At 50.1% G+C, this 20551-nt stretch overlaps 1 protein-coding gene across 3 annotated transcripts in view; it reads left to right on the top strand.

Moving 5' to 3' along the window:
* Positions 1-20551, top strand: part of Cpes (Ceramide phosphoethanolamine synthase) — a 91704-nt gene that overhangs the window by 27725 nt on the left and 43428 nt on the right. The window contains exon 1 of one of the 3 annotated variants that reach the window (XM_075875550.1): positions 16032-16399. The exons of 1 other annotated variant lie outside the window; for it this stretch is intronic. The gene's annotated coding sequence lies outside the window, so the exon portion shown is untranslated. Of the gene's footprint in view, positions 1-16031; positions 16400-20551 lie in introns of those variants that run through there. One more of the 3 variants, XM_037431709.2, reaches the window with a different exon arrangement.

Raw genomic sequence — 20551 nt, 5'->3', positions numbered from 1 at the left:
CGATTATTTACTGCACAAGCCTAAATGTGATGTGTCTTAGTGAAACAGCAGAGTGCAGCTGACTGATCCACGGTTGGGCTACAGGAGCGGCACGCGCGAGAGTGCGCGAGATTGTGCGAGAGTGTGCGAGAGTGCGCTTCTCTCGCCCGGCCATGGATCCGTCAACTGCACTCAAGTGTGGGCCGCTCCTCTAGCCCAACCGTGACGGATAGCGGTACCGTAAAAAAAAAAAAAAAAAAGGACAACGAAAACCTGATGCAGTTTTTAATGCGAGCGCAGATGAAATTCTTCTCCATATCCTTCATAGCAATAATCGAATAGTAATAATCATGTCAAGTAGTGTTTTGCAGGGCCGTCTATGAATAGATCACCTACCAAATGGACTTTATAGCCTATATGGCGCGCGCTCGAATGGAGGAGTTTTATTGCTTGTCAGATGTACGGCCCGCACGAATCTACTTGAGAGAGTGTCAAGTTTCAGAAAGCGCAGGAGATGGATACCTGAGTGGTTGTAGAGGGTGGAATCCTCGAGAGGGCTCAGAAATTTTAAAACTATAAACCAGCAGCACTGACGCAACGCGTTAATTTAATGCGCTTGTTGTTTTGCATCGTGTCCGGAGGGCGTGGGACGAAGAACAAAAAAGTACTGTAGTCCAGTGGTCTGGTGCGTCCAACGAACATGATCGAGTGCATCCAACGAGCGCCGATACAACTGAACGAAAGCTTGAAAACCTGAAGCGATATATTAACTCTCACCGTGTCGGAGCGGCTCGTCTGTCCCAACGCACGGCGGTGTTCCAATGCTTCCGTCGCTCTTTCTCGTAAGGCCTTGCGGTAAATGAGTAAAACCGTGTTGCGGGCTACTGTATGTATAGTTGTTGAGCGCCCCACCACAAATCAATTATTAGTGTCACACCTGTCCCGTTTATTAGGGAGGCGATCGCCGGGCTAATTCTAAGAGCCGAAGTATCGGCCCTCCGAACCGCACCACGAAAGCGTGGACAATTTAGGAGTGGTCCTTATTGGCGCGCCAGCAGACGCCGGCTGTGGCCCAAAGAACAAGTCAGAGCCGAGAGTTGATAAACAGAACAAATATTATATTCTCAAAAGTGGCAGATCGAAAACACACACAAGAATGCACACTCCACAATAGTTACATACAATACGTCACCAATCAAACAACGTACTACACAGTACAATCAGCCACACTCAAAACAACGGACACAGACAACAATACGCACTACAATGCAGTCTCATGCATTGAACAACCAAGACACTTAAAGACTAAAGAGATATAAAACCTATTCAGTCCAAAGTCCTTGGAACAAAAGTCTGAATGATACTCTTCCGAGAATCACTCACTCGAAGTCCAGCGTTGTTGTCGTTCCGCAGCTCTCGAAGTCTCTCTTCCAGGAAACCTCGCCGGAGTTTCTCTTCCAGGAAAACTCCCGTCTTCAATAGGCCACTCTTCAAACTTCAACTTCTTCGCCGGAACCACGTCGGCTTCACACTCGCAGCGGTTGCCACGGGTCTTCGCTCGATAGCGGTAAACACACACACTCTTGCCTGTAGCTCGAGCCGTCCCTACGGACCACAAACTTCGCCGACTACACGGCGGACTCTCTACGCACTCTGGCGCTCACTTCCGTCTCCTCCTGTTCTGTCACTACGGGCAGAACCTTCGCCGACTCCACGGCGGAATTCCTACGCGCTCTGGCGTTAACTTCCGTCACCTCCTGATTTCTCGTCTCGGCTGCTCGGTTAAATACCTTGCGCGCGACTTTCCAGATCTTTCTCGTCATTTCGTCGGCGCGATACGCAGCGAAGGCTGGGGAGAGGCGAGACGGTTTGTCTGCCCTCCGCGTCGGATGACTCAGCTCGGTCTGACCCCGCCCCGTTCGTTCGAGAGAAATCGCGGTCTTGCTGGGCCGCAGATGTGGGGTGAGGAGGATCGTCTGCGAAGCCGTGCTTCTGCGGGGAGAGCGCGCGCCCGGGAGCCCTGGATGTTTGCTTTCTTTTTTTTTTTCTTTTTACCTCGCGGCGTTTCTGCCGCCCGTTGTCGCAAGGATTTGGCGGCGCGCTCTTGTTTAGCGCTCGTTCTGTGACACTGCCCCCCACTTTAAGAATATTATCTCATAATATTCAAAACCACACAAACGAGCGCGAACAGTCACCACACATTCTCACAGACTGTAACACAATCCGTCGCTCATGACACTACACATTCACAATATATCACTCAATACAATCGTACATTGTAGTTCAATTCCACAACACATGAAATATAGCCACAGGTACATGCCTACAACACTTCATCACACATTCTAAACAATACAACCGTACAAAGTTCTGTCTATCCAACAATTATACAACACTATACATCACACCATCGCACAGAACACTGACTCACTCGACATACACTTGAGACACAGGATAACAAGAACCTTAACACAACATATGTCACTCAGCACTGCCCAACACATTCTGATTCGACCTCAGCACCTATCTTGAGTACTTCGAACAGCGCTTGCGCCCCTTTTTGCGGTGCTCGCTCGATCTCTTCTTGTGCTTCCACGTTCTTTTTCGGCGAGCCCTTTCCAACGACGATATCTGAGGCGTCGTCTCAGCCATCGTTGTCTCTTCCGACACCGTTAACGCGTCATTACATTCGACGGGTCCTGTCTGTTTATTTTTCCGTTTGATCATGCCTCTACATTTTGCCCGGCTGGCCAACTCCGTCTCCTTTACACTGTCAGTCGGTTGAGGTCGTGCCGACGTACGTCCGGTTGCTCGGCCCGTGAACTGATTCGACACGATCGTCTTCTCCTTCGCTGTCTCTTGCGCCGCAGCTTCACCTTGGGCTCTAGTGAGCTCCGTCACGGGATGTTCCTCCACTGTATCTCGCGGCCGCTGTGTTGGCGAGGGCTCTATCTTCGGGTCTTCTCCCAAACATTCTGGATCACTTGGCCCTCGCGCCCCGTCGATGTTTCCGATGACAAGGTCATACAGGGGGGTCGTCATGCATAACGCAGTAACCTTCCCGCTGAAGTACGGGGTTTCAACCTCAATTTCTGCTTCGGGAAGCATACGGACCGTACGGTCAATTAGGCAAACCGGTTTCGTTCTGCCTGTCAACTCTCTTTCCCGTACCAAATTTCTCCTCACGATAACCGTGGAGCTACCGGTGTCTCTTAGAACCGTAATCTTCTTGCCTGCAATCTTTCCAGGAAGCGTTGGCATTCCCTTCGTAACACCGGTTGGCTGTTTTGACATTACAGCCCCCACAATAGGAATTTTCTCCCCATTCTTCAATTCTACGAATCCATCAGTGACGGCATTATTATCAGATTTCGGTGCCGCTTGAACACAGGATACCTGGTGAGTTTGACTCACTCCGTTCCGACAAGCATCTGCTTTGTGCCCAGTCTGACCACACTTAAAACATTTCACTACCGTAGGGCTCGTAAAGATCGTTCGACAGTTTTTCGCGCGATGACCCACTCGGTTACACAGAAAGCATCGCTGAATGCTCTCTGGTGCACGCTTCTTTTCTTCGGGAGCCGATTTCTTCGAATCATCGGGGCACTCCTTCTTTACCTTGGCCAAATTAGTGCCACCTTGCGCTTCCAAGAATTGATCAGCCAATTCAAGCATTCCTTCCAATGACTCAGCCTTCCTCTCCTTCAAATACAGCGACAGGCTTGGGTGGCAACTAGTAAGAAATTGTTCTTTAATTAGCAGCTCTCTAAGCTCATCGTACTCCTGTGCTGTCCCTGAAAGTTCAATCCATCTGTCGAAATAGTGGCAAGGTCGGGCAGCATACTGCGTAGCTGTCTCACCATCAGCTGGCTTTCCTGTCCGAAATCTGTCCCGGAATCCTTCCACAGTGAATCTAAATCGCTTCAACAAAGCAGCTTTCACCTTGGCATAGTTGGCTGCATCGGTCGGCGTCAGCCTACCGTACACACTGAGCGCTTCACCACTCAAGCAAGTACTCAAAGCAGTTGCCCATTGATGTTCCGGCCAATTCTGGCTCTTCGCAATCGTCTCAAATCTGTGGAGGTACGCGTCTAGGTCGTCCTTCCTTTCATCAAACGCTACGAGCAGCTTGCTTGGGTTCAAGCGGAAGCCGTGATCTTCCCGTTCGCTGCTTTCAACTCTAGCTTGGACGGGAGTTACGTTTCGCTGTTGCAAACGGAGCCGCTCGAGTTCAATTTCGTGCTGCCGCTGCCGTTCCCTTTCAGCCATCTCCGCTTCTCTTTCTTCTTTCAGCTGGCGCTCCCTCGCTTCTCTTTCTTCTCTCGCCCTTTCGGCTGCCAACTTCTCTCTCTCCAGCTCCAACTTCAATTGCTGCTCTCTTTCTTCCTTCAGCTGTCGCTCTTTTGCCTCTCTTTCTTCTTTCTCCCTTTCAGCGGCCAGCATTTCTCTCTCCACCGCCTCTTTCTCCTTCTGGCTTACCCATTTCCGTAGTTCGGCGCCGGAAAGACCCATCTTCTCACCAAGCGCAACTAACTTTTCGAGATCCATTGTGTCTCGCAACTCGCAAATACAACCTTGCCGCGTGCAAAAAGTATCTGCCTAAATAAGTCTATCGGAACACTCCCCTGCACTCGTTAACGAGAACACTGAACAACACACAAAATCGTTCCGACAGCACAATCAACAACTCGAGGCTCTTTCCTACTACTTTGGACACACTGTGCACCAAAAGGTCCTGTTTCGCGGACGCCAGATTAATTGTCACACCTGTCCCGTTTATTAGGGAGGCGATCGCCGGGCTAATTCTAAGAGCCGAAGTATCGGCCCTCCGAACCGCACCACGAAAGCGTGGACAATTTAGGAGTGGTCCTTATTGGCGCGCCAGCAGACGCCGGCTGTGGCCCAAAGAACAAGTCAGAGCCGAGAGTTGATAAACAGAACAAATATTATATTCTCAAAAGTGGCAGATCGAAAACACACACAAGAATGCACACTCCACAATAGTTACATACAATACGTCACCAATCAAACAACGTACTACACAGTACAATCAGCCACACTCAAAACAACGGACACAGACAACAATACGCACTACAATGCAGTCTCATGCATTGAACAACCAAGACACTTAAAGACTAAAGAGATATAAAACCTATTCAGTCCAAAGTCCTTGGAACAAAAGTCTGAATGATACTCTTCCGAGAATCACTCACTCGAAGTCCAGCGTTGTTGTCGTTCCGCAGCTCTCGAAGTCTCTCTTCCAGGAAACCTCGCCGGAGTTTCTCTTCCAGGAAAACTCCCGTCTTCAATAGGCCACTCTTCAAACTTCAACTTCTTCGCCGGAACCACGTCGGCTTCACACTCGCAGCGGTTGCCACGGGTCTTCGCTCGATAGCGGTAAACACACACACTCTTGCCTGTAGCTCGAGCCGTCCCTACGGACCACAAACTTCGCCGACTACACGGCGGACTCTCTACGCACTCTGGCGCTCACTTCCGTCTCCTCCTGTTCTGTCACTACGGGCAGAACCTTCGCCGACTCCACGGCGGAATTCCTACGCGCTCTGGCGTTAACTTCCGTCACCTCCTGATTTCTCGTCTCGGCGGCTCGGTTAAATACCTTGCGCGCGACTTTCCAGATCTTTCTCGTCATTTCGTCGGCGCGATACGCAGAAGGCTGGGGAGAGGCGAGACGGTTTGTCTGCCCTCCGCGTCGGATGACTCAGCTCGGTCTGACCCCGCCCCGTTCGTTCGAGAGAGAGAGAGAGAGAGAGATTAATGAAAGAGGAAGAGACAAAAAGGACGCTATTTTCTGCCTCCCGTCGCGGGGGCACGGCTCAGCGCCTTTAGGGATCGGGGAAGGGGAAGTAAAGATGATAGGAAGAAGAGAGGAAGGAAAGAAAAAGTGAATGTCATGGCAAGAGAACGTCTTGTCAGTACAGTCAGTAGTGCGAGTGAAAAGAGTCCGTCTATAAGGCGGCGAGGTCCGCGCAAGCACAGAACTCGAGGAAGGCTCGAAGGGCTTTCGTCTTCGAGCGCGCGGGAAAAAGTATGTCTTCCATTGTTTCGGCAGGTAGTCCAAGCAGACGATAGCGGCTTACCAGTGCGCAACGCTCAGTGGCCAGGTCAGGGCAGGAGCAAACAATATGCTGCAGCGTTTCGTCATCACCGCACCTTCGGCACGCTGGCGATGAAGAGCGACCCGCGGAATACATGCGTGCCGCAGGCCAGACGCTGCCAGTACGCAGGCGAAGCAACAACCGCCGCTCGCATCTGTCCAGGATTCGAGAGAAATCGCGGTCTTGCTGGGCCGCAGATGTGGGGTGAGGAGGATCGTCTGCGAAGCCGTGCTTCTGCGGGGAGAGCGCGCGCCCGGGAGCCCTGGATGTTTGCTTTCTTTTTTTTTTCTTTTTACCTCGCGGCGTTTCTGCCGCCCGTTGTCGCAAGGATTTGGCGGCGCGCTCTTGTTTAGCGCTCGTTCTGTGACAATTAGACATACCTAGAAGTTCGAGCCACTACACATGCGAGGGACCTTCCTATATTGTAAAGGAAATGGAAACGGGAACAACGCTGTACCACACGTACAACGAGTCGTCTGCTTACTTTCTCGGGAGTGATAAGCGAGTTCGCCAACTATGGCGCTTCCGTCGACGCGCAATAGGCAAATAACTGGAGATCCGCATAAACACGCACTCGACAGGCGGCTGGCTGTCGCAACCGTACAAATTATTTACGCTGTTTACTCTTCCGGCCACGCGGGTGCCTATACCCGAAGACAGAGGCAGCGGGCAGAGGGTTGTGGGGTTCGCATAGGCGCGTGTGGGGTTGGACGGGTTAATGGATCGTCGAAGCCGTCGCGTTCCGTACTATAGTTTCCTTTTTCAAGCTCTCCGTGTATAGAGTGCCTTTTGCTGTATACCTCTGTGGACGGTCTTTGGCAATATGTAGAGAGCATGTGGTCGTAGGCTTGTGAGTCATTCGAATGTCTTCTTCCTTACGAATTGCTGAGTCACTAACACGACTACGGGCTGTCCAGAGAGCCCACGATGTGGCTGTGAGGCTATAGGCCTCCCCGTTCCTACGTGGGAGAGGCCCGCGACGTTGCTTTAAAAGTGTAGCGTTTCTCGAGACCCAATTAAGTTTTGTCACTGCAGTACGGGTAATGTGACTCCGTTCTGTGACTCCGTACGGGTAATGATTTTGCTGACGCCTCAGACATATAAGTGAGTGGTGTCTCTGTTGTGGTGCTGATTCATGGACCGAACGCCGGATTTCTCGGCGTGCACTGCCCTGCTTTCAAAATAAAGGTTCTTTGGTAGCTGTTACTGGTTTGTTCCTTAAATAGAGTTCGCTTTTCATTCCTTTAAATGCGCACGCCGCTATACTTGTATACTTTTGCCTCTATACTCTGGCGTTATTTGCTGTGTGGCAGTTTGAGCTAGTTGGTATGGCATGACGATAGTCATAACGCGAGAACAGAACGACGACAAAGAGACGTGTCTTTCTTGTCTCTTTGTCGTCGTTCTGTTCTCGCGCTATAACTATCATTATTGTTATTTGCCAGCTAGACAAATTTCGGAGCGGGAGAATGGTAGGAAACAGGCTCTCCTGCCTCCCCCCTTCTTGCCTACGTGCCTGGTGTACCTTGCAAGTTTTTTCTCTCTTTTGTGGTCCACGATCTTTCCGTGCTCCGGAAAAAAAATGTAAACGTAAAGTATTTATGAGGTGGACCTTCACATATGGTTAATCGTTTGTTATTGGAACGCCTGCATATGCGTCCATAAGCTGAGTGTCCGTGTAAAATTCACTTAGTGGATACCGCATCTTTATGACGTTGCTTATACAGAGGTGCATATAGCAGCTGTAGCTTGGACGCAAAGAACGTATAGAACGCAGGCGCGTGTTTGTGAGGGTGTCTCGAGTAACAAAACAAGCCCCATGCGGACCCGTGGAGACTGCAGCTGTGACTGCACGCCGGAGCCGCGGCCAGCGCACTCTATGGCGTACTTTAGGCTTATGGCCCGTCGGGAAAGCGGTGAGGAGGAAAGCGGTGCGGCCGCGGAACGTGGAAGGAGGAGCTGTGCGTAACGACTTGGAGCAGGTGGCCGCTCTAGACACCCGAGGCAGTATTCGCTTATTATTTCTTTCTTCTTTCTTTTTGTTACTCCCTCAAACGTATTCGCGTGTACTGTGTTTGTGCGTTAACCTAGTTAGCGCCGTCTCTGGAGCGATGTTTTGTATTCGCAACTCAAATGAACATGAGAGGGCGCTGCGGAGTTGCAGCATGGCGGATTCACGGAGGTCACCGCGTCCGCTGTCGCTAACAGAAACATTGAGTTTTCTGCAGCGCGATTGCAGTTCGCGCTGCCATGTAGAAGGGGAGCGGTTTGTTGACGAGGAGCATCTTATTTTAGTCGGCACCAGTGGTCTCACAATCGCGAGCGGCGTTCTTGAAGTGGTCGCGTTTTGTGTATAATGCACATGGCGCATCGCGTCTCATGGAAGTTTGTTTACATACGTCGGGTGCCGCAGCGACATGTAGTCACTGTATACAATGGTCATATATTAGGTTTGAGTTAACAAGTTAACGCTCATGCCTCACCCGCAAAGAAGAAATCTGCTTGGCTGTTCGTTTTTTTTTTTCTTTCCGGGGGGCGCCACCTTACCGTGCTCCTACCGTATACGACTCGCGCTTGGACTGTTTGGACATCAGTACACAGCTTCTCTATCGTTTGGCCTGCGTTTAAGGCTGTGTTTACCTCTTGTTTGCCGCTGGGTGTATACACATAGCTGGGGCTCTTCTGTTTCTTCCCGTTCGAAGCCAACGGTTGCCGATAGCAGTAGTCGAAAGATATGTTTGAGGCGTATCACTGTGCACACAGAGGCAGCCTCGTACGCCAGCCAAAATTTTATCAAATTGCATAAAAAATTAACCTATTTGTATGTCTGGTGTCCGCCGTTCTCTTGTTTATCCGGTAAGCATCATTTGACCTAAATATACATCATGATTGTGCGCACAAACACTCAGAGTCCCATACGATCAAAGCGAAATCCACCTCCATTTTCTTAGTCGATGTGCTTATTTATCCCCTGCCCCCCGCCAAAAACTTTCCACCTCAAACGTGGTTTTGCATGGCCTCCGAGATTAGAGACATTGTCAGCTTTCTGCACCTTACCTGATTTTGCATAACCTCCGTGATCGGCTCACCATTAACCATGAGACGATGTCGTGTGACCAAGTCATCGTGTCACTTCATGTCGTGTGATGTCAGGATGACGCTTATGTGACGTTAGTGCTTGATGGTGATATTTTGCATCACTCATGTGGACGCCACCTTCACCGTCGGTGAATTTGCGCGCTTGATAAGGCGATGAACTTTCAGTTGTTAGGCGACGATCGTGTCGCCCTGATCTTCGTCCCTCGCCTTCGCCACGCTGCATGTTCAACCAAATTTGTTAACGTACGAACTCGCGCAACTTGCCGCGTTAAAGCAGCTGCAAGCCTGCGGGAGTGATGTGGATGGGCGTTTAGCCACTAGACCACCGTGACGGGGCTAGATAATTGATATATACATATACCTTTTTCTGAAGACAATGTGAATTCCGTGATTTTTGTCACCCACTTTCTTCGAAAAAATGTGACACATAATAAATGTTAACAGAAGCAGTCCACCTAATGTTTGCCAGTGTTGTCTGGAGAGTACCAAACTAGCGCTCCCCTATGTAAGATGATTTGAAGTTAATTGATTGATTTGTGGGGTTTAACGTCCCAAAATCACCATATGATTATGAGAGACGCCGTAGTGGAGGGCTCCGGAAATTTCGACCACCTGGGGTTCTTTAACGTGCACCCAAATCTGAGTACTGTTGAGAAACGACGGACCGATCCCGCCGAAGCCACCACTGTTGCGAAAGACGGCGACGCCAACACGGTCCCGATGGCGCCACTGCTTCCAACTCCGCCGGGAAGGTCACCAGCCGTTTGGTAGCGTATGTTTATCAGCTCGCGACTGCTTCTGCGCAGAGCCGATAAGACGAGCGGACGAGACGACGGTGAGTTAAACAAGGTTTATGTACAGCATATATACAGAGGCGTTACAATTTCGGCACTGGGGCCGACAGAGACTCGAAGAGCCGAGCTTTTCTCTCTAACACATAGTTCAGCCTTTCGCCGAAGACCGCTGACTCACACACATGTCGGCCCTCCGACATGGGGACTCCTCTCTCTAAGACTGCCGATCGCGACGCGCCGCAGGGCTTCTTTTATTTACACCGGGTCCAACCAAAGTGTCCAATCAGAAGCGCCGCGGGTCGTCCGGGCAGATTCCGCCAATGGGGGCCGCCGCGCCATGCGTCAGACCACCCGGCACGAGAACGCCGGCTCGCCGTCACGTGCGCCGATGACTCAATGCACGTGGGCGAGAGAGGCGCCGCGCGTGTTCACGCCGTTGAGATGTTCGCGTCGGGCAGACGGCGGGCTGGCCCTGACCCAGATTGCCTTTTTCAGAGGCACGGTCGTTTGACGAGGACTCGCTGGCATAACAGCACCCCCGCCGCCAGACAATGCACCGGAAAGACGAGCTGCTTCCACGGGGCTCGGATGTCAGGTGCGCTCGTTCGCCTGGTCCCTCCAGGTTCGCCTCCAGGGCCATGGGGAGAATACAGCTCCAGACTGGTCCGGGAACACATCCCATTTTTGACGACAGATCCCAGCTCCACTGGCTCGTCGTCACAACTTGCTGGCCAACTTCGCTCGTCTCTCCTGACCATCTTCGGTTTCAGCACTTGTCGATGGTTCTGCAACTTGCTAAGAACGGTTCGACAACAGACAACACACGACACAAGCAAGTGCCCTCGGTCACCCGACAGAACACCAGACAAAGTATAGTACAACATATACCTATCTACGTGTCTATCGGAATTTTGTTCCCTCTACATCAAGAGGCACATGTGGGACACAAGACTCTTAAAATGACAACTCAATCTTTTTTTTTTCCCACGTACAACAACGTAACGAATTAGAATACCACAAAGTTGGCCCCTTGAGATCACTCTAAACGAGAGCGCTCAGCCCAGGTCGTGATGAGGTCAAAATTTTGCCCCGAATCACCAGCCAGAAACCGAAAGGTTGAGAAGTTACTAGCTGGAACGCACTGCTCAATGCACCTGCATTAGCGTTTACCTTTCCTTTATTTTTTTTTTGATAGCGAACGTCAAAGTTGCGCTGTGGAGCAACATGCTCCACTTCAGTAACCGGCCACTTTTAGGCGACGATACCTATGCGGCACCAAGAGCGGCTCACACTTTCGACGTTGCACAGGGGAACAACGATACGGCTTGCTACTGATACACTCCTCACCGCTTAGCTCGATATCGTGTTCGATCACCGTCGTGTCTCCGGGACGGTCCGACAACACATACCCAAACTCGGAAACAATCTTTCTCAGGTCCTCTTTCTCAGGTCCTCCTTCACTTACGCTAGGCTCTAGGTTTATCTGCTCCCGGATTACTTTCGATGCCCCTTCGATCACCTCACTAGAACTCAAATTTTCTGCTTCCTCTTCCTCTGAAGCCTTCAACAGCTGATTTACGACCGCTTGATATTGAACATTGGGTTTCATCAAGTTGTAAATTTCGTTCTGCCGCCTTCCTACTTGCACCTCATAATTTGTATCGCAAGGCTTCGATAATACTTTGGCGGGCCCTTCCCAATCAACCTCAAGCTTGTTCCTTTTGGATGGCTGCAGCCGCATTACCTGATTATCAACTTCAAAAGCGCGCTTCTTCCCCGATTTCTCGTAGTGCTCCTTCGACAGCACTTTTGCCGCGTTTTTCTGGCTCTCCACGAGCGCTTCAATTTGGCTTTCCACTAGCGCTTCAATCGAGAGATCCTCACTCTGCCCTTGAATGAGCGTCTCTCGATCAACTCTCGGCAGCTCGCTCCAACTTTCCGCAACAGGCGAGAGCGTTGCAACCCTCTCGCTCTGACTCAATGGCGCCACGTCGTCTCCCCCAGCGCATACCGCGCCGGCCGCTCCCGCGACGGGCCGCTCGCGTGACTGCTCACATGACTCATGCGGAAAATTTCCTTTCTGGGGTTCCGTCGACCCGCCGACAAGGTCACTTGAGAGTTCACCGCATGGAACCAAGTCAAGCTTCCGCGAAAGCTTTCGCGCTTGCGATCGCGTGGGAGCCATGCACGCTAAGTTGGGGAAGAACGATTTGCCCTGCTCTTTGAGAAGCTGCTCCGAGTTGTTGGAGAAAAGATAAGAAAAACGACCATTCAGCGCGGCAGACACAGCCGCTTCGGTGCAAAGCTTACCGAACGGGCCTTCAATGACAACGGTGGCGATTGGTAAGCGAACACTCTGCTCCTCGGCGACTTGCCTGATCCACGCGCATTCTCCCGTGAAGTCATCCGGAGACACCAATGAAGGATGGACAACGTCCATGGTTGCCGCTGAGTCTCTAAGTGCTCGGCACGTTTTCTCATTGACCCTAATTTCTTGGAGATACGGCTCCAACAACCGCATGTTTTTTTCTGATTCTCGGATCGTTGCGAAGGCAAACTTTTCCTGACAGTTTCTCGCGATGTGCCCTTCCTTTTTACAGTTGTAGCAGATTAGCGGCTTCCGTTTGTTTTCCGGTTCTAATGCCTGTGTGGTAGAAACCTCACTCGATTTCTCCGCTTCTGTTTGCCCTTCCCCTACACTGTCCTTCGTAAGAGACGGGTCCTTCTTGAAATTACGGTGCGGAACGGGTTTCCGTTGATCAGGTTTCCTTGAAAAGCCCTCTTTCCTTTCATCCTTTTCAACGCGCACTGCCCTGCTATGCAACTTTCGGCGAGTATAATACTCCTCAGCTAGCTCAGCTGCCTTATTTAACTGTACTTCCCCAAGTCTGTCCTGCAGCCAAAGTCTGACATTATCCTCGATGCAGCGGTAGAATTGCTCCAATGCAACGCATTCCACCACTTTATCGCGGTCGTCATAAACACCTTCGCCCTTGAGCCATTCAATTAAATCGGCTTTAAGACGAAACGCGAAGTCAACGTGTGACTCATTCCCCTTTTCAGCATACCGGAACCTTTGCCTGAAAGCCTCGGGTGACAACTTATAACGTCTCAAGAGCACTTCCTTAACCTCGTCATAGCTCTCAAACGCTTCCCTAGACAAGCAAGTTATCGCGTCGGACACTTCGCCGGGAAGAAGAGCTAGCAGGTTCCGCGCCCAAAGAGGCCGCTCCAAAGCGTTTCGCTCACAGACGTGTTCAAACTTGACGAGATACTTCGCCATGTCCTCGCCTACTACGAACGGTGGCAGTTGGTCCCGAATTCTAAAACCGCTGACCTGAATCGTCGGAGAAGCTACGCTAGGCGCCTGCGAACACTGTAGGATTGCCAATTCTAGTCGTTTCAACTCGAGACGCTCCTGTCTCTCGGCCTCCTCGCGACGTTCGCGCCTTTCAGCTTCTTCACGTTCGCGAGCTTCGCGCCTTTCAGCTTCTTCGCGAGCTTCGCGCCTTTCAGCCTCCTCACGTTCGCGAGCTTCTCGCCTTTCTTCACGTTCGCGAGCTTCTCGCCTTTCTTCACGTTCGCGAGCTTCTCGCCTTTCAGCTTCTTCACGTTCGCGAGCTTCTACTTCTCGCCTTTCAGCCTCCTCACGGCGTGCTTTAATATCCACCCAGGCCTCATCGACTTCCTCAGCCGACACTCCCTCATCCTTCATGATCTCAAGGATCGCTTGCTTTCGTTTCGCACGGCCCAAAGTAATGCCGAGTTCCTCACAAATTTCGATGAGTTCCTTCACTTTAAGGTTCTCCATCGTTCACACTAGCCTCTTGCTGTTTGCCCCTGTTAACAATTTACTTGCCGTACCCACTATAAGCCTACTAGCAAGACGCGCAAGCAATTTTAAACACTCCCGTGTTTACCCCCTCCGCATTAACTTTGGTTTCAAAGCACTTCGACTTTGCTTGAAATGATCAAAGCTCACTCTAATGCTTCACACAGCCCTTCTCTAAACTACTACAACCTGAGCTAGAGTAGTCTGGTGAACTGAGGGGAAAACATCAGGCACTCACCGCATCGATGTCGCTGACGCCGGCCGATCCCGCAGCTGCCAACCACTGTTGAGAAACGACGGACCGATCCCGCCGAAGCCACCACTGTTGCGAAAGACGGCGACGCCAACACGGTCCCGATGGCGCCACTGCTTCCAACTCCGCCGGGAAGGTCACCAGCCGTTTGGTAGCGTATGTTTATCAGCTCGCGACTGCTTCTGCGCAGAGCCGATAAGACGAGCGGACGAGACGACGGTGAGTTAAACAAGGTTTATGTACAGCATATATACAGAGGCGTTACAATTTCGGCACTGGGGCCGACAGAGACTCGAAGAGCCGAGCTTTTCTCTCTAACACATAGTTCAGCCTTTCGCCGAAGACCGCTGACTCACACACATGTCGGCCCTCCGACATGGGGACTCCTCTCTCTAAGACTGCCGATCGCGACGCGCCGCAGGGCTTCTTTTATTTACACCGGGTCCAACCAAAGTGTCCAATCAGAAGCGCCGCGGGTCGTCCGGGCAGATTCCGCCAATGGGGGCCGCCGCGCCATGCGTCAGACCACCAGGCACGAGAACGCCGGCTCGCCGTCACGTGCGCCGATGACTCAATGCACGTGGGCGAGAGAGGCGCCGCGCGTGTTCACGCCGTTGAGATGTTCGCGTCGGGCAGACGGCGGGCTGGCCCTGACCCAGATTGCCTTTTTCAGAGGCACGGTCGTTTGACGAGGACTCGCTGGCATAACAGTACACGGGCCTCTAACATTTCCGCCTCCATCGGAAATGCAGCCGCATGATTTGAAGTTAGGAAATAGACTCATTAAGGTTTTGATTCCAGGCTTTTCCGTTCACACAGAAGCACACCAATGTTGGAGTAGTCTAGTTGTATCATTTTGGGGGGGGGGGGGTTAGATGCTAATGTTGTAAGCTGTAATGGAAATTCAGCAATCTATTTTCATAGTTTCGTTTTCCGGCACGTTCCTATTCTGCACGAAAGCGCCATTTTTGATGACGAACGAGTGGAACTGATAGCTCGTTTCGGGTGTTGTCAATACATTAGGTATGTAAAGCGTAATGAATTAAGGTTAAGTTAATTTTGTTGTTAATCAGTGGCGATAAAAAAAACTTGTTTGAAGCGGTAATTTAGACGATAAGTGACAGGCCTGATGACCTACAGTCAGTCCCCGCCCCGCCACGGTGGTCTAGTGGCTAAGGTACTCGGCTGCTGACCCGCAGGTCGCGGGATCAAATCCCGGCTGTGGCGGCTGCATTTCCGATGGAGGCGGAAATGTTGTAGGCCCGTGTACTCAGATTTGGGTGCACGTTAAAGAACCCCAGGTGGTCAAAATTTCTGGAGCCCTCCACTACGGCGTCCCTCATAATCAAATAGTGGTTTTGGGACGTTAAACCCTACAAATCAATCAATCAATACAGTCAGTTCCTGTGCGAAAAACGCCGATTGAAGCCGAACTAGACGAACATCCCACCGCACGAACCACAAGAGCTCCCGTCGTGTAGAATAGTGATACGACACCCCCTTTTTTTAGAACCTGCGAGAAGCTTTGTTCGATCAGAGGAGCGCTGGAGATAACACGAGGCTTAGCTCTTCGTCCGACGCTGTGTGGTGCGCCCGTTTCACATCAGCAGTTCGGCGCAGATGCGCTCTCAGCGTCCTCCTTATCGAAGTGCTTGATAAACATTAACATTCCTCGTGCAATGCAATATCTTATCGAGCCGCTGTGGACGTGGCGCGCGTGAGTCAGAGGACGCGGGAAATATAAGAGCGTGAAGTCACGCGAGTTTCTTATCAGTGAGACACGTTTACGCCTATATGCTTTTTCTGTCCGTGCCGCGCGCCTTATCTGCGCTCCCACCCGATTTTTCTTTCGGACGGCTATCAATCGACACCTGTCTTAGCTTTTCTTTTTGTGTAGTGGTGGATACGACGTGTTCTTTTCCGCGTTCGGTAACCCGCTGCCGTATCTCCCTGAAGAGCCGGCACTCTTTGCGTTTAATAGCGTTTCATAAGCCACGTTTAGCAGGAACGAAGGCGGCGTCATTTTTTACTATTTAGTTTTAGTATTTGCTTTGTCCAGTGGCGTTGCGTTTTTTTTTTCTCTTTTCGATTCTTCTATTGCCCACTTGACTTTACTGAAGCTGAGTTCCGCCTTCGCCAGGGCTTATCGAAGCGCGCCAGTGATTTCGACGAAGTTGCGGCGGCCAAGTTTGGATCGGACGGCTGCGGTTCTCCGCGTTGCTCAGCTCTCACAATCAGCCGCCGGTGACACGTCTCTACACCGCGTAGTGCCGGCTGTGAAAGCAACGGTAAAGGCAGCGACAGACCCGGCCCTATAATAATCGTACGTAACTAACTGGCAGCTCATATGCCGTGTTGTTAACGCTTGGCAGTCTTTTGTTTTAGGGGCGAAGCTCCTTAGGGCGTGGGCTGTGCGTCCCCTGTAGCCTGTATGTAGCCACCTCTAGTTTAGTTCTTGCAGTGTTCACTAGATGGCAGTACCGTCTCCTGTATGTAGCCACCTCTCGTTTAGTTCTTGTAGTGTTTACTAGATGGTGGTACTTGTAGCTGATGATGAAAAGATGCAAGATGTTATAAACTAGAAAGCGGTACTTGTAGTTGATGAAAGACGCGAGATCTTATAAAATAGGAATGATGTCACATATGGCGCGTGTCATTGGTTGAAGGCAATCGTTCGATTTAGTGCGGCGACGTACGCTAGGGGGAGAGATGTAATAAAATCGAGTGGGCAAAATGTACAGAGGATTCATGGTTTACCAGGTTTACCTCCGGAGCTTCGCCCACTCATCATCATTCACTTCGTGGATATGGCGGAATTTTTTTTCTCCTACCATTTTCTTTCTTTTTTTTTTCTCGATCGACCCGTTTTTCATCATCGTCACCACGAAAGAATTTAGCAGGGGCAAAGTGTTGTTGGCCTATGGCGTAAACAGTAGTCGTTTTTACGCGCGTCACCAATACGATAGGAAACACGGAATTCGCGTTTAATCCGCAATTACTTGCGATGTATACCGATAAAATAGGCGTATTCAATTATACGGGATACATTGCTGCTTGAGTCTTTAGAGTTGTGAACACTTTCGCTCTCGCCAACTGCTTAGTGTTCCATCTCATGTTGCTCACAACGGTAGTGTTCTCTATTCTTCTCTCTCTCTCTCATTGGTTATTTTATTTTTAGCCTACTCCTCTACCTCATTGTAGGGTAGGAAATAGGATATGCTTTATGTGGCTAGCGTCCTTAGATTTCCCTTCCTTAAACTTTCTCTCTCCTTTTCACTCTGCCCTCCGCATAAATAGTGAGTAAGCTGTAGGTGCTTAAAAAATACTAAAGTGATGCACTAAATCAATCTATAGGCTGATTAAATGTTATTAAATGCGAAGCATTTCTTAGCGAACTTCGGCGACTTTGAGCGTATCTATCTATCTAGCCGACTACTACGACTTTTAGCTCTCCTAGCCGTTTCGATAATCGTATCGATACGAAACTTGGTGTACCATTACATGGCTGTATGAAGAACATATTTGACTATTCATAACATGAAAATCATGACATGTATGTCACGAATGTCATGATTTACCTTTCATGGACCTGGAACTCTTGCGGTGCTTCCGTTCACATGGCATATTGCAAAACTGGTAGGTATGACATAATTGCATGGCGAACACAAGCGACATACCCTAGCATGAAAATCATGACATGCGTGTCATGTAACAACATGACTACATGCCACGCTCATGATGCGCTCGCGGCCATTTCTGTAAGCGTCACATACCAAATTTGGTATTACAGTACGTGAACGGATGACGAAGGTATGTGACAGGTGCAAACATGATAATCATGAGATGCGTGTAATGTAACAACATGACTACACGCCACGCTCATGATGCGCTGGTGGTCGTTTCGCTAGCTTCACTTATACTAAATTTGGTATCACGTGACGTGGATAGATGACGGATGTAAACGACACATCCAAACATGATAATCATGACACGGAAGTCATGTACGGCATCATTTACCTCCACCTCGTAACGTGCTGATTCTAAAGTAACATATCAACATTTCTCATTCGTGCTTCACATCTCATCGATTCCCACTACATGTGGGGTCTGCCATTTTTTTAGAGAACGCCATTGTGTTTCAATATTGCGATCTTATGGTTACTACTAGAAAAAAATAGAGGTCGGAGAATCCCTGAAAGCCTGTGCTTTTTTTCTTTAAATGCAATATAATGAATTTTCTTTCCTACAAAATCACGTAGGACCGAGCTGTCAAAATATACGACATAATGCCGAACTTGCACGAGAGCTTGACGATGGCGCATTGACCTGTACATTTTTTTTTTTGCGCGCTTTCTGATTTACTAAGCGTTTTCTTGTGGCAAGAATGGTGTTTTTGGTATCCTGGAAGGGTAATTTACTATAGCGTGAGTAAAATCGTTTTTCTCTTTTTGTGTACTTTTGAACAGGCGCTGCGACAGACGTTCTGTGATTCACTGAATATATATAGTAGGTTTTTCGTTTTTATTTTGTTTTTCGTTGGACGTGTACGGTGTGCTATGATGTTACTTGACATAACTCGGAAACCGTTTCCACAGGCGTGACGAATGGTGGATCCTTTACAGACGAAAGAGTAAAACAAAAAAATTACACCATCTCCTACTAAACTAAAGGGAGCCTTGAGTAGTGTGTGAAGCAGCACATGGGTAGACCTAAAGGGATCCTCTAACACTTTTGATTGATTGATTGATACGTAGGCTCAGATTTGGGTGTACGCTAAAGAACCCCAGATGGTAGAAATTTCCGGCGCCCTTCACTACGGCGTCTCTCGTAATCACATGGTGGTTTTGGGACGTTAAACCCCACAAATCAATCATCGCATTGCCACTCTCGAGGAGCACTTGTGTTCATCGCGCGTCTGCAGAATCTTCTTCCCCGACGCCATCGCGTGATTTGCTGAGAGAGTGTAAGGGGGCGAGGCCACAGCGTCTTACACAGCCACTTACGCAGGTTTGAACGCGCTAACGCGTGCCAGCGCGTTCTAAGAAGAAAGCGTTGGTTCGCCGCCTGCGTCTCCAGAATCTCGTTCCCCGACGCCATCACGTGATCGCTGATAGAGTGTAAGGGGGCGAGGCCACAGCGTCTTACCTAGTTCCTTACACAGGGAAGAACGCGCCAGCGCGTGCAAGCGCGTTCTAAGAAGAATGCGTTGATTCATCGCGCGTCTTGCAGAATCTCGTTCCCCGACGCCGTCACATGATTGCTGATGGAAGCGAGGCCACAGCGTCTTACCCAGTCCCTTACCTATGTCAGAACGTGCTATCGCGTGAGCGTTATCTGGCAGTGCTTGGGCCAGCTGTGGCGCATGCGCAGGAGGGTTGGTTACGCACACTGTATTGAACTCCGCCATAAACTGCTTCGCATCTCATTAAAGCTAAGCTGTACCGTAGCGTGACTCTAGCACGAGTTCCGTGACTAGTGGTTATTCATGCGCGGGGGTCTGTTAGACTGCTCAACTGCTGTTTTGGCCGGGTTTCGGTAGCGGGCTGGACAACCGGTATCGACAGAACGGAGGGCTCCTCTAAGCTAAAGAGGCAGTTCGGTTAAAAGGATCACAGACGAGAAAAGCGATTTTTGGCATATCAGTAGAGTACAATTTTACAATCGCTGATTTGTGGGGTTTAACTTCCCAAAACCACCATATGATTATGAGAGACGCTGTAGTGGAGGGCTCCGGAAATTTCGACCACCTGGGGTTCCTTAACGTGCACCCAAATCTGAGCACACAGGCCTACAACATTTCCGCCTCCATCGGAAATGCAGCCACCGCCACCAGTATTCGATCCCACGACCTGCGGGTCAGTAGCCGAGCACCTTAGCCACTAGACTAGACCACCGTAACGGGGCAAATTTCAAAATCGCGAGAACGACGCTTGGTAAACGAGAAAACGCGTGAAAAAAAAAGATTCCCGCACAAAGCATCGTGACGTCACGGATTCTAAAGGCATCTGCTGGGTCCTACGTAGCTTCTAATCGATAAAAAATAAGCACGTTGTCATCTGCGGTTGACATAGACCAAGCGTATGAAGTTTGAGAAAATCTCATCGAGCAAATGTTGACAAAATTCGGAAAATACATTTTGCAATTTCTGACGTCACGCGGGGAGTTTCGGCGTAAAATTTTAGAAATTATATTTCAACCTTGATTTTCTCCGCTCATAATGGACTTATGATAATGAAACTAATGGCATAAGAGCTCTCGTAGTGTAGTTTTATCAATCTAAACAAAGCCATTGTTGCTCTTTGGTGTTGCTGTAAGGACGCGTGCGCCATAGCATTGTTGAAGGGGCTCATTGCGTCGCGCTTTGTCGACGCTTATCGTCACGCGAACAACGTGTGCCAATCATCTCGTCCTTTAGGTGCGACGCGTAAGTCGCGCCGGCGCGATGGCTGCACCGTCCCTACTTTCGATAACGAGT

Source organism: Rhipicephalus microplus, chromosome 10 (assembly GCF_043290135.1).
Source record: "Rhipicephalus microplus isolate Deutch F79 chromosome 10, USDA_Rmic, whole genome shotgun sequence".
Lineage (NCBI taxonomy): Eukaryota > Metazoa > Arthropoda > Arachnida > Ixodida > Ixodidae > Rhipicephalus > Rhipicephalus microplus.
This window is presented reverse-complemented; position numbering and strand designations above follow the sequence as displayed.